This window comes from Heteronotia binoei, chromosome 12 (assembly GCF_032191835.1).
Source record: "Heteronotia binoei isolate CCM8104 ecotype False Entrance Well chromosome 12, APGP_CSIRO_Hbin_v1, whole genome shotgun sequence".
NCBI classification, from domain to species: domain Eukaryota; kingdom Metazoa; phylum Chordata; class Lepidosauria; order Squamata; family Gekkonidae; genus Heteronotia; species Heteronotia binoei.
The window spans coordinates 57,164,481-57,176,676 of NC_083234.1; positions in this window are offsets into that span (position 1 = coordinate 57,164,481).

The window sequence follows — 12,196 nt, forward strand, 5'->3', positions numbered from 1 at the left end:
GAAACAGCATATTATGGCTGTATTCAAGTGTTACTCCTAAAATGTCTGTTGGTCTCTCAGACTCCCCCCAAAATGGTGAATCTGCTGTGCTCACAGGTTACACTAAATCCTTCCTGCGCCTTCCATATCTAGCACACAGCACTTGTTTGTAACACCTGTATGTTTGATCAAGCTTGCATTCACCATTACATCTCGATTCAGGCATCTCAGCAAACTGGAATTTGTTTCTTACAGATCAAGATTTCAGATTGGGATTTAGCAGAGGTTTATATCACAGTAAATTGATACTTTGGTCAAAGCAGAAAAGGTTCAATACATTTTTGCACAAGAAGGGAAATATGAGAGATTCAAGCTATATTTGTGCCCAGGATCAACAGTCCTCGATTTCATTAGGTGTTGTTGTGACATTTGAATGTAGGTAGCGTAATCCAGCGTGAACATAATTGAAGAAGGCCCTAAAAATGCCTGGGGGAACAAAAAGGATTTCATCTGGCATTGGAAATTTGATGGGTTTACTGTCAGTTGGAGGTTTATGGGGAGGGTACTGCAAAGATGAGGTGCTGGCATGGAAAGGGAGCTGTCTTTCATGGTCCCACACTTCACTTCAGAAAGCAAGAACATACAGAGCAGGACCTCAGAAGGAAAATGTTTTCTGTCTTCCTACAAATAGGTGAACTAGTATTGGTTTTCCATGTCTCTGGGGGTTATATTGTGAAGGTCTCTAGCAGCTCTATAGAAAATACAAATTTGTTGGTGTTCAGGTTATTTACTTAAGCATTCGTGTGCCTTTTTTTTTTAAAAAAAAATCAAGGCATTTTTACAGATGTTAAAAGGAAATACAGTAGTGATTGTAAAATCCTAGTAAATTGAACATCAGCACTTTCAGCCCGAAGGAGATGCTTCTCCGCAAGGTGCATACAAACTTGTGATGAGTTTGAATTGCTCAGTTTCACTTCTCTCTTGTGCCAGTCCTGGCTGGTTTGGCCCAGGCTAGCTTGATCTTGTCAGATTTGAGAAGCTAAGCAGAGTTGACCCTGGTTATTACTAGAATGGGAGACCACCAAGGAAGTCCAGGGTTGCTATGGAGAGCTAAGCAATGGCAAACCACTTCTGTTTGTTTCTTGCCTTGAAAACCCTCCGGGGTCATGATAAGTCAGCTGTCACTTGGTAACACTTTACACACACACACTTGTGCAAACTGGAGATGACACTCTATATTCAAGCCATATTCTCTGTTTCCTCACACTGACTTGTTCACCTAAAATGTTCAAATTTCTCACTATTATCTGTACACCAATGAATTATTTTTTTGTAAAATGGAAAAACCCTGGTGGCTGGTATGGTGGTGAGGGAATGGCTGCTGACACGGGACTGGAGAGAAGAAATTGCTCTGTTGATGCTGTGCCATACTGGTAGCTGCAGCAGCCATAGAGAAACCACCTAACTCTGTCCCCCTGTGGAAATCGCCTCCATCTTTAAGGTTATGTATGTGAGACAGGCAAAGGGCCTCCCTATGCTGAAAATCAAGGGGTGAAGCAGGTTGACTTTCCATCCTTACTTCAGATGAGGACTGTCATTCGTGCTAGGCAGGTAAGTTTTCTAGATTCAGGGGAATTCCTTGGTGACCCAGCAGTGTCAAGGACACCACTCAGCCAGTTCCCTCTGGATAGTTGTACCAACGCAAGGTCTGCCTACCCACTCCTCTCAAACACTTTCAATGTTCCTAATAGGTTCAGCCTTTGGTTCTGATGAATCTGCAGTAGAAGATCCATGCCCTTTGCCCTGTAAATATATGACCTATTTGAGAATCTTGCCTACATGCCTTTTGAGGGTGTGGTTGGCAGAAAGAGGGTTCTTTCCACCTTGACCTTTGAGATTTTTCTCCCTATTTCCTTCTGTAGTTTCAGAGCTCAGAGAATGGTGCAAGGGTTTTTAAAGCTCATTCCTTCCCTTGTAGAAATTACCAATATTCAGGGCTTTTTTTTGTAGAAAAAAGCACATCAGGAACTCATTCGCATATTAGGCCACACCCCCTGATGACAAGGCAGCCGAAACGGCATTCCTGTGCGTTCCTGCTAAAAAAGCTCTGCTAATATTGTATTTGAGCATGGGTCACTCATGCCCCTCTCAGAAAATCTGGTTTACATTAGTAACATTTCTGGAGGGTATTTGGAAAGTACTCAGCAGGGAATCTGTCCTTCCCTAGTTATAGTTTTCAAGGATGTTAAAGGCACTCATACAAATTTTTGCACACCCACTTCATGACTAGTTTTTGTTTCCAGGTGTCCATACCCAGGTGCAGGGTCAGCTAGATCAAGACAGATGTCTTACAGGGCCTTGAGAACCAGTTGGTGTAGTGGTTAAGTGCACGGACTCTGATCTGCTAGAACCACGTTTGATTCCCCACTCCTCCACATGCTACTGGTGTGATCTTGGGTCAGTCACAAGTTCTTACAGAGATATTCTCTCAAGAGCAGCTCTCTCAGCCCCACCTATCTCCCAGGGTATCTGTTGTGGGGAGAGGAAGGGAAGGAGATTGTAAGCTGCTCTGAGACTCCAAGTGAAGGGCAGGGTATAAATCCAACCTCCTCCTCCTCCTCCTCCTCCAGATGTCTAACAGAGCACCTTCTGCCCCACATAGCGTGCTGCTGTGCTTCCTCTGCTGTTCCTGCACAAACACACCTAAACCCCACCCCCAACAGCAACATCTCTGCACACCATTCCCAATGTGATGACATCACACAGAAGTGAGACCATCATGTTGAGGACGTTGTGTGGTGACACTCTGGGTTTTTGGTTTTTTTTTTTTACAAAACTCTATGGTTTGAGGGTGATTTTACCATGGAGTTTTGCCCAAAAAAGCAGCATCGCTGCACAATATCCCTGATGTGATTATGTCACTTCTGCATGACATCATTGCATTGTAGAGCCCCACCATACCCTTTGAAGACTCCCTCCCACCCCCCGCTGGCGCATCATCAGGACCTGGCAAAAGTGCAACCTCCCATTTTCATCTTGGCCTGGGAACAGCAAAAGAGGGTTTGACATGTAACTCTCCCCAGTGTTGTTCTTTAGGTGTGGATAGCGCATCAGGAGACATGCTATTGCCACCATACCCTTTGAAGACTCCCTCCCACCCCCCGCTGGCGCATCATCAGGACCTGGCAACCCTAACGTGATCCAAAAGACGATTCTTCAAGAACAGCAGGATTTCCCCTACATCTGAGTGTAATTGTCCGATTGCTTGAATGTTCAAAAGTGCAACCTCCCATTTTTCATCTTGGCCTGGGAACAGCAAAAGAGGGTTTGACACGGAACTCTCCCCAATGTTGTTCTTTAGGTGTGGGTGGCGCATCAGGAAACAGGCTATTGCCTTAAATTTACCACAGGGCCAAATGCTGATGTTTAAATTGTCAGGTTGATCAATCCAGAGGTGACCATCTCTCTTGACACCTGGTGGGAGCTGAGGGGTCAAATATCTCTGTTCAGCAGTGGGCCATTAGCCTGGGCAGGTGGCACACCTCACCTGTCCCTGAATCTAGCTCTGCCTGGCAGCAAATGTGAATGCAAACCTCAGCCCCAAGTAACTCCTTGAGTCACCTCCTGCACTTGGGTAAATGAAAGTTAATGGACACTTCCCTGTTGACCTGTGGTGAGGCACACACCTCTGAATGATAAGGCATTAGATTCTAAAAACAAGCACACAAAACAGACACCCTTTTAAAGGGTGAAAGCATGAAGAGGAAGCCAGCAGGGAGGAAAAAAATGTGTGAAATGAATAGGAAGTATTTGCACGTATTTCTCTTCTCCACCCTCATCACACATCTTTCAGTGCCTTTATGTAAATTCAGTGGAGCAATAGAATTACTGGGTGCCGAGATCCCTGTCAAGTTTTTAAAAGAATCCCAAATGCGCTTGGCAGCCTTAGCATTAAAATCTCACTCTTGTGTTAAGATCTCTTTACAGAAAAGGTCTTGGCGCGTAAGATATGCATTCTGTTTTATCCATCTGTCAAATACACCCTACCCACCATTTTTTTGTTGTTTCCTACCCAGCATTTTGTGTGTGTGTTGTGTGTGTATAAAGAGAGAGCCAGTTTGGTGTAGTGGTTAAGTGTGCGGAATCTTATCCGGGAGAGCCAGGTTTGATTCCCCACTCCTCCACTTGCAGCTGTTGGAATGGCCTTGGGTCAGCCTTATCTCTAGCAGAGGTTGTCCTTGAAAGGGCAGCTGCTGTGAGAGCCCTCTCAGCCCCACCCACCTCACAGGGTGTCTGTTGTGGGGGGAGAAAATATAGGAGATTGTAAACCACTCTGAGTCTCTGATTCAGAGAGAAGAGCGAGGTATAAATCTGCAGTCTTCTTTTTATTATTCTTCTTGTTAAACAAACTTGGGCAGCTCATGATACGTACAAATCTTTATGGCATGTAAATGTTTCCTTGAATGTCACAGGGCTATCCTTCGGTATGGAGCATGGACTAGATTTCCATGGAGTTGGCGCATCAGTCAGATTATAGAGAAGGGCAAATGCTTTTGCATTGCCTTGGGTGCTAAGAAACCTCCTTCCAATTCGACCAGTTCATATACATTTTGCACAACAGTCTGTTTCCTGAATTTTTCACATCCCAAGAACAGTTCTCTCCCTCAATTAAAACTGAAAGCATGCTTGGAGTTTTAGAAATCAGGGACAATTACAGATGCTTCAGTGCATGCGGGCTCAGCTGACATTCTGTTCACAGATAAAATTTATATTTTAAAGGTTTTGGTATTCATTGCAGTCTGTTATCAATGTTATTTAATGTGTGTGCATTTCTGTACAGCCTTATGGGATGCATAGCCACTTCCCCGCCCCCCCCACACCATATAGTGCCTGACATGATCATCTGTGACCTTAGGGTAGAATCCATTTCACCTGCTGTGCAGATGCACACACAAACTCCCCACAAGGCAAGGAAATCAGATGTCATCACCACAGATAGTCTAGTGTGCTATGTCTAGTGTGCTGGTTAATGAGGGATTGAGGCTGCTGCACATTATATGATCATGTATCGTACATGATCAGTGCAAAATCTTCAGCTTCCTCATAAATATAGCTCTCAGTAGCTTCCCCCCCCAAATTTAATCATGGGCTAACTCAGTTAATATTGCCTCCTGCCATCTCATCCTTCCTTTTCCCCAGAGATATTTGGCCCAGGGATTGGTCCATATCTTCTGGACATTGGTGATGCTGGATTTCTCTGTCATCATCAGCTGTAGATGGGGCTACCTATTGCCCATCAAGGGCAGACAACCCCCTACCACTGCACACATCATCCTAGCACCAATTAATTTGACAGGAGGAGAAAAAAATGGAGGGTGTGGAACAGTATCACCAACACCATGTATCCAGCCAGTTTGGTGTAGTGGTTAAGTGTGTAGACTCTTATCTGGGAACCAGGTTTGATTCCCCAGTCCTCCGCTTGCACCTGCTGGAATGGCCCTGGGTCAGCCATAGCTCTGGCAGCGGTTGTCCTTGAAAGGGCAGCTGCTGTGAGAGCTCTCTCAGTCCCACCCACCTCACAGAGTGTCTGTTGTGGGGAAGGAAGATAAAGAAGATTGTGAGCTGCTGAGTCTCTGAGATTCAGAGTGGAGGGCAGGATATAAATCCAATATCATCATCATCTCCATATAACTTCATCTCGAAGTGATGTCACAACCTACTATGTAAATCTAGAAATTCCATCAATCACTATGGTTTTTACCATAAAGATTTGTGGAATCCTTAAAACATGACAGCAGGCTGACACATATCTTCTGGGTTTTCTCCTGAAAATGACATAACAGCATCAGCAACTCTATTTTCCCAGGGCTCCACACAGAAGGAAGTCCCAAAGGTTTGCAGCAACTACCTAGCAATCCCCGCTGTAGGAGAGGACAGCATTAGAGAATGTCAGTATATTGGGCAATTCTACCAGGACTTCACTTTCACCCTGCCATCAACCCTGCCTAAAGCAATCTGTTTTCAGGATATTAGTGTTCAATAGAAGCACCACTTTGTATTGAGAACTCACCAACCACTCCATTTATCGGTGTCCTTCCAGCTACCACCTTTGGTACATCACACCATCCATTCTCCACTGCCAAACACAAGGTTAGAACCACCTTTGCTTCAGTTCCTTGGACAAGGACTCACACCTGAGGGATTTGCAATAGGCATTCTTGGGATTACAGTATTCACCCTGACCCAACAAAATGGAGAAGCAGATTGAACATGAACATATGAAGCTGCCTTATACTGAATCAGACCTTTTGGTCCATCAAAGTCAGTATTGTCTTCTCAGACTGGCAGCGGCTCTCCAGGGTCTCAAGCTGAGGTTTTTCATACATATTTGCCTGGACCCTTTTTTGGAGATGCCAGGGATTGAACCTGGGACCTTCTGCTTCCCAAGCAGATGCTCTACCACTGAGCCACAGTCCCTCCCTACTACATTACAAGCCCCAAAGAGATAACTCCATTGGGAGGTTCTACTGACATTTCCCAGCTCAAACTAGCCAATTTAGGGATCCGGAAGTACTAATGGAATTAGAATTGATATCTAGACTACAGAGATCAGTTCTCCTGGAGGAAGAGGCATATTTGGAGGAAATATTATATGGTACAATTTCCCCACTGAGCTCCCTTTCCTCCCCAAACTCCCCCCACCCCCGGCTCCATCCTCAAATCTCCAAGAACTTCCTAACCCACTCTAAATCCAATGCATCATCAATAATCCAACGCCCATCCTGGACAATAATAATTATTTCCCACATGACTTGAGTGGCAGGCCTTTACTTGCTTACAGGCTGCCTGCTAACCAAAAACAGCATCTTAATGCAAAAGGCATTGCCATTACAGGACCTAACAACATCAGCTATAGCAGCTCTGGCTCATTTATTTGCTCAGCTTCCACTGTAATAGATACCATCCTATGTCAACACTTGCTTTCTGCTTGCTACGTTGGACAAACAAGGCAGTCATCACAAATCTGACATTAAAAACAGCAGGGTTAACAAAACCAGTGGGAGAATGTTTCATTCTGACAGGACACTCTGTTTCTGATCTCAAAGTCACCATCCTTCAACAAAAGAACTTCAAAGAGGAAACTCCAGTGTGAAACCACCAAATTGGGATTTATTAGCAGGGTGGATATGGGGGGAGGAGACGTAGCCCTGGGCAGGGCTTTTATTTATAGCAGGAACTCTTTTGCATATCAGATCAAATCCCACTGATGTAGCCAATCCTCCAAAAGCTTACAGGGCTGCTCTTACAGGGCCTACTATAAGCTCTTGGACAATTGGCTACACCCCCCTGATGTAGCCAATTGTCCAAGAGCTTACAGTGGACCCTGTAAGAAGAGCAAAGGAGTTCCTGCTACAAAAAAAAGCCCTGGGAAAGCGCCCCCTCCCCCCCCCCCCCCGCAAGGAAGGGAGGGAGCACATGCCTGGCTAGCTCTGAGAAGGAAGTGCTTGGCCAAACAGGGTGAGTCAGGGTGTGCCTGTCCCATCCCTCACCACAGTAAAGCCAGGTGTGGAGGTGAAGCCTGGCATGCCAGTCCTGGTCTCACTGCTGTGAGGATGGGCTGAGCAACAGTGGCCAGCAGGTTGTGTCTCTTGCCATGGCAAGCTCTCCTTCCCCATGCCTCCAGCTCATACCTCTCTTTGGGCTGGGGTGACCCTGGAGAGGTTGGCCTGCAGGTATGGTTCTGTATTGATAATTGTGTATCCAATAGTATTACCCCCCTGCTCATTTCATGGAAGCCAATGCGCTGGTAAACAGGGCAGACTGTATCCAGCAAGTAGGTGACTGGTGAATTTCACTGGGGAAGGAGTTTTATGACATACAAAAACCAAAACTGCCTGACTTCTTAATGGGCGTGCACAGAAAATGGACTTGGCATAAGATTTATTTTTCATTTCATTTTCATTTTATTCGATTTATATCCCGCCCTCCCCACCGAGGCGGCTCAGGGCGACTGAGTACATTTAAACAAAGTACTCATCCATATGGAAATAAACAGGCTGTAAGATACATATAAGGGATGTGGAATGGTATAATATGGACTGATTTCAGAAGCAGGATCAGTTCTTGGATGGGAAACCACCAAGGAAGACTCTGAAGAAGGGAATGGCAAACCACCTATGCTTAATCTCTTTGAAAAACCTATGGGGTCATCTAGATGACTGAGACTTGACAGCACTTTACACACGTGTACAAGATACATATGAAACCACATATGCTTATGATGTTCCTTGTAGACCTGACTGTTCCTTCCCTGAAGAAGGTGTGACATGTTGAGCTATACAAGGCAAGGCCTTATCTGTAATGGCACCTAAGGAGTGGAACACCATCCACAGGAAGTCCATGGTGCCTCATCGCTGTTGGTGCCAGATGAAGGCTGTGATCTTCCAAAGGGCATTTGGTATCTGATACACACTTCAGGCACTGATTTTTCTCCTAAGTTTGTGGCTAAAGTTGTTAACGATATTTACTGTTTCAACCAAACACTGAGCTGCCTTCATCAGGTTTTTATAATTAGTGGGGGATGCAAAGATTTTGATCAATAACAAATATATTGGAAGAGCAGCAGGGAAATGGTGTGTGGCACTGAAAATAAGAGGGAAGGAACATAAGAGTCCTGCTGGATCAGGCCCATGTTCCATCTTGTCCAGCATCCTGTCGCACATGGTGGCCAGCCAGTTCCTTTGGAGGATCAACAACAGGACATAGAAGCTGAGGCACTAGCAATTGTAGAGAAGGGTAGAATGTTCTGTATTTCTTTTTTTGTATTTGTTTTTATAATTCTTCTTCCACACACACACTGGTTTCAGTTCTTTGCTTTTTGTGCTTGGTTTTGTAAACACTTGTACAGTACATGGATGTTGGTATGCAATATTTGTGTATGCAAGATGTTACTTGTATGCATAAATTATGTATAATCCTGATTTACTTAATGCACAAATAACATTGAACAATGTGTAAATTATGGGGGAAAGAGAGCAAAGAAATTGAAAAAGCTGCAGAAATAAAGAATCATGGGTTTGACTAACAAAAGAGAAGAGCAAAATTGAAACTGAGGGTTTGGATCAAAGCAGGGATGCGAAATTCAAAATACTCTGGAAGATGAGAGGGGGTTTGTCATTAGATAGGGTCCTTTTCAAAAACTGAGGCTTTTGCAGCTTCCTATCCTTGCCCCCCACCCCAAGGAACCAAGGATCTTTGTCTGCCATTGGCATTAAGGGATGGCAGAGTGCTAGGTTCCCTCATGGTTTATCTTAAATAAATCTGTTTTCCGCATTCTTGCCTCTGTATCAGATCTCTCAAAGCTAATGCTCCAGTTCCTGGGTGACCTTCCCCTTGGTAAACTACTAGAGATTGAGAGGTCGGATATTAACTAGATTTTGCTGGTACCCAGCATGCTGCCACTTGCCAGACGGCTGGGGGCTGTTTGCCTGGCCTGCAGGGTAAATTCTGTTCAATGTGGGAAGAATCTTATATTTGGTTCTTGTTGCTGTCCATACATCTGATTCTTGTTCAATCAGGAGACCAATAGGCCAGAGAAGTAAACTTAGATAGGTCTTGTTTGGAGTCTCTTCTGCCTCTCTCCCCTGGGTGACATTCTCAGTTATCATTCCAGAACTTTCCCCCTTCTGCCTTCATGATTCCTTCATGGGTCTCCTCACAAATCCTCCCCTGACCAGACCAACATTTAATACCTGAATGTCTATAGACTTGGAAAACTGACAGAAAGCACTTGCAACATTCCATATGGTAAGGGTACTGCCACACTAACTAGAAAGCCAAAATGTGATGGGTGTGTGACCTGACACATGTTTTCTGCTGCCAGTTGAGGGTCCCAGATGGCATACGTACACGCTATTCCTGCACTACTTGTTCTGCTGCTCTTCACCCCACCTCTACACCTGCTGCATAAAGTTACCAACCTCCAGGTGGGGCTGAAGATTTCCCAGAATTACAGCTGATCTCCAGAATGCAGAGACCAGTTTCCCTGGGGGAAATGCTGCTTTTGAGGTTGGACTCGATGGCATCACATCCTCACTGAGTTCCCTCCCTTCCTCAAATATCACCCTCCACCAACTCTGTTCCAGCATCTCCAGGAATTTCCCATGCTGAAGTTGGTAACCCTATGCCTGCACAATATTCAGCCCTCCCCATGGCACTGCCGCCTTCAAGCTCTTTAAAAGAGGTTCCCCCCCTTTATTTTCCCCAGCCATACTGCATTGCTACAGTGCAGCTTGGTAAAGTAATGGGGGGGGAGCCCTAGAAAGGGCTTGGGAGGTGAAGATTTGCCCCCTCTCCCCCAATGACTTCAAGGGAGTATCTAGAAGAAGAAGAAGAAGATATTGGATTTATATCCCGCCCTCCACTCCAAAGAGTCTCAGAGCGGCTCACAATCTCCTTTACCTTCCTCCCCCACAACAGACACCCTGTGAGGTGGGTGGGGCTGGAGAGGGCTCTCACAGCAGCTGCCTTTTCAAGGACAACCTCTGCCAGGGCTATGGCTGACCCAAGGCCATGCTAGCAGGTGCAAGTGGAGGAGTGGGGAATCAAACCCGGTTCTCCCAGATAAGAGTCCGCACACTTAACCACTACACCAAACTGGCTCTAGATAAATACACCCCTGAAGTTGCCTGACTATTTTAGATAAAGTTTAGTTTTTATTATCTGCAGAGACATAGGGTGAGGGGAAGAGAGAGATGTATATAGATGGGGCCCAATGCTGTCTGGATGCTTCCCTTTACTGTGGAGGCATCCTGCAGTTTGTGAGGGGGGAAATCCCTATGTGGAAGCAGTATTTGATTACTATAACATTCTGAAATAGGTAAGTTTTGTATCTAGGGTCAGCATTTGGAATGTGCTTTGTACTTGTGTGGGTGGCATAGAGCAAGTCAAATCATGCATAAAATAGGAAGTTGGATGGGGAAGTTCCATACCCTTCTCAACCTTTGAATCAAACTTTGTAAGTGGAAAAGTAAGATTTTAGCTAGCAACCAGAATGTTTATGCTGCACTGAATTTATATATATCTATAGTTCAGGAGGAAAGCGAGGTTGAAGAACTTTTTGGTTAACATATTGAGTTTTACCTACAAAAGCACCTGGAAAATTGCTCATGCCCCCCAAAAAGGTGCTGCAGCAAGCAACTGTCTTCTCAGATTCTCTTTGATTTATGGTTAATTAAAGGATTAATTAATGGGACCTCTGCTGCTGTGAAGCCAGAAGTGAAATTCTGCCTCTATCAGCTAATGAGTGATGGATGAAGACACCTTGAACTACTCTTGTGATGTCCTTTTCCCCATTAGGCCATGACAGTCTTGAAGCTGAAGGTCAATTTATCATGCTCTTGCAGGTTTGTACTCTGTTCTACACTCATACTCTATTTGAACAGGAATAAGGGGAGCATGGATAGGCTGTCTGGTTGACCTCTCTTGAAGGCTGACCAAGAATGTAAGATTTAGGATAACATGTCCTTTGAAGTCCCGCAAACTGAGGGTGAGGCGATATAAAGGCCACATGTTCAGCTGAGCAGTGTTCCCCCCTCCCACCACTGATCCATCCTTCTAACAAGGATAGTGCGATAATGTTTAAAGACTGGAGATACCAGCGGCTGAGCATCTGTTTTGCAACCAGAAGGTCCTAGGTTCAGTCCCTGGAATCTTCACAATTAAGGCTCTGGGAAAGCCCTTCCTTTGCCTGATACTAGAGAACTATCCTGGAGAAATTATTGTCAACCTGTTTGAAATTGCATCAGGTTTTTGCCACTGTGTAGGTGATTGGCTTCTGGCACCAAGGAAAATTAAACAAGTTAGATGCTTTCTATGTCAAGAAATAATCAAATGTATATTGATTCAATCTGTGAGTTGTGCTAGCAGGCTTGATCTTTCTGCTGTTGAGATATTGATTTTCTCAAGAAGACTGGTGGATTATTTTCTTCATTTGGAGTTGATGAAGATATTTTTGAAACAGGATTGCTTACCATGGCTGCCCATATCCTTTTGTTACTTTAATTTCATAATTTGGGGTGTTATTTCTGTTTTACTGACGTACAAATTTGATTCATGTTATTTGATACTCATTTTGTATGCAATTTTGATTTTTTTCATGTTTAAATTCTTGTATGTTAGGGTTATTATAGATTATTGATGTTAATATATTTAATTG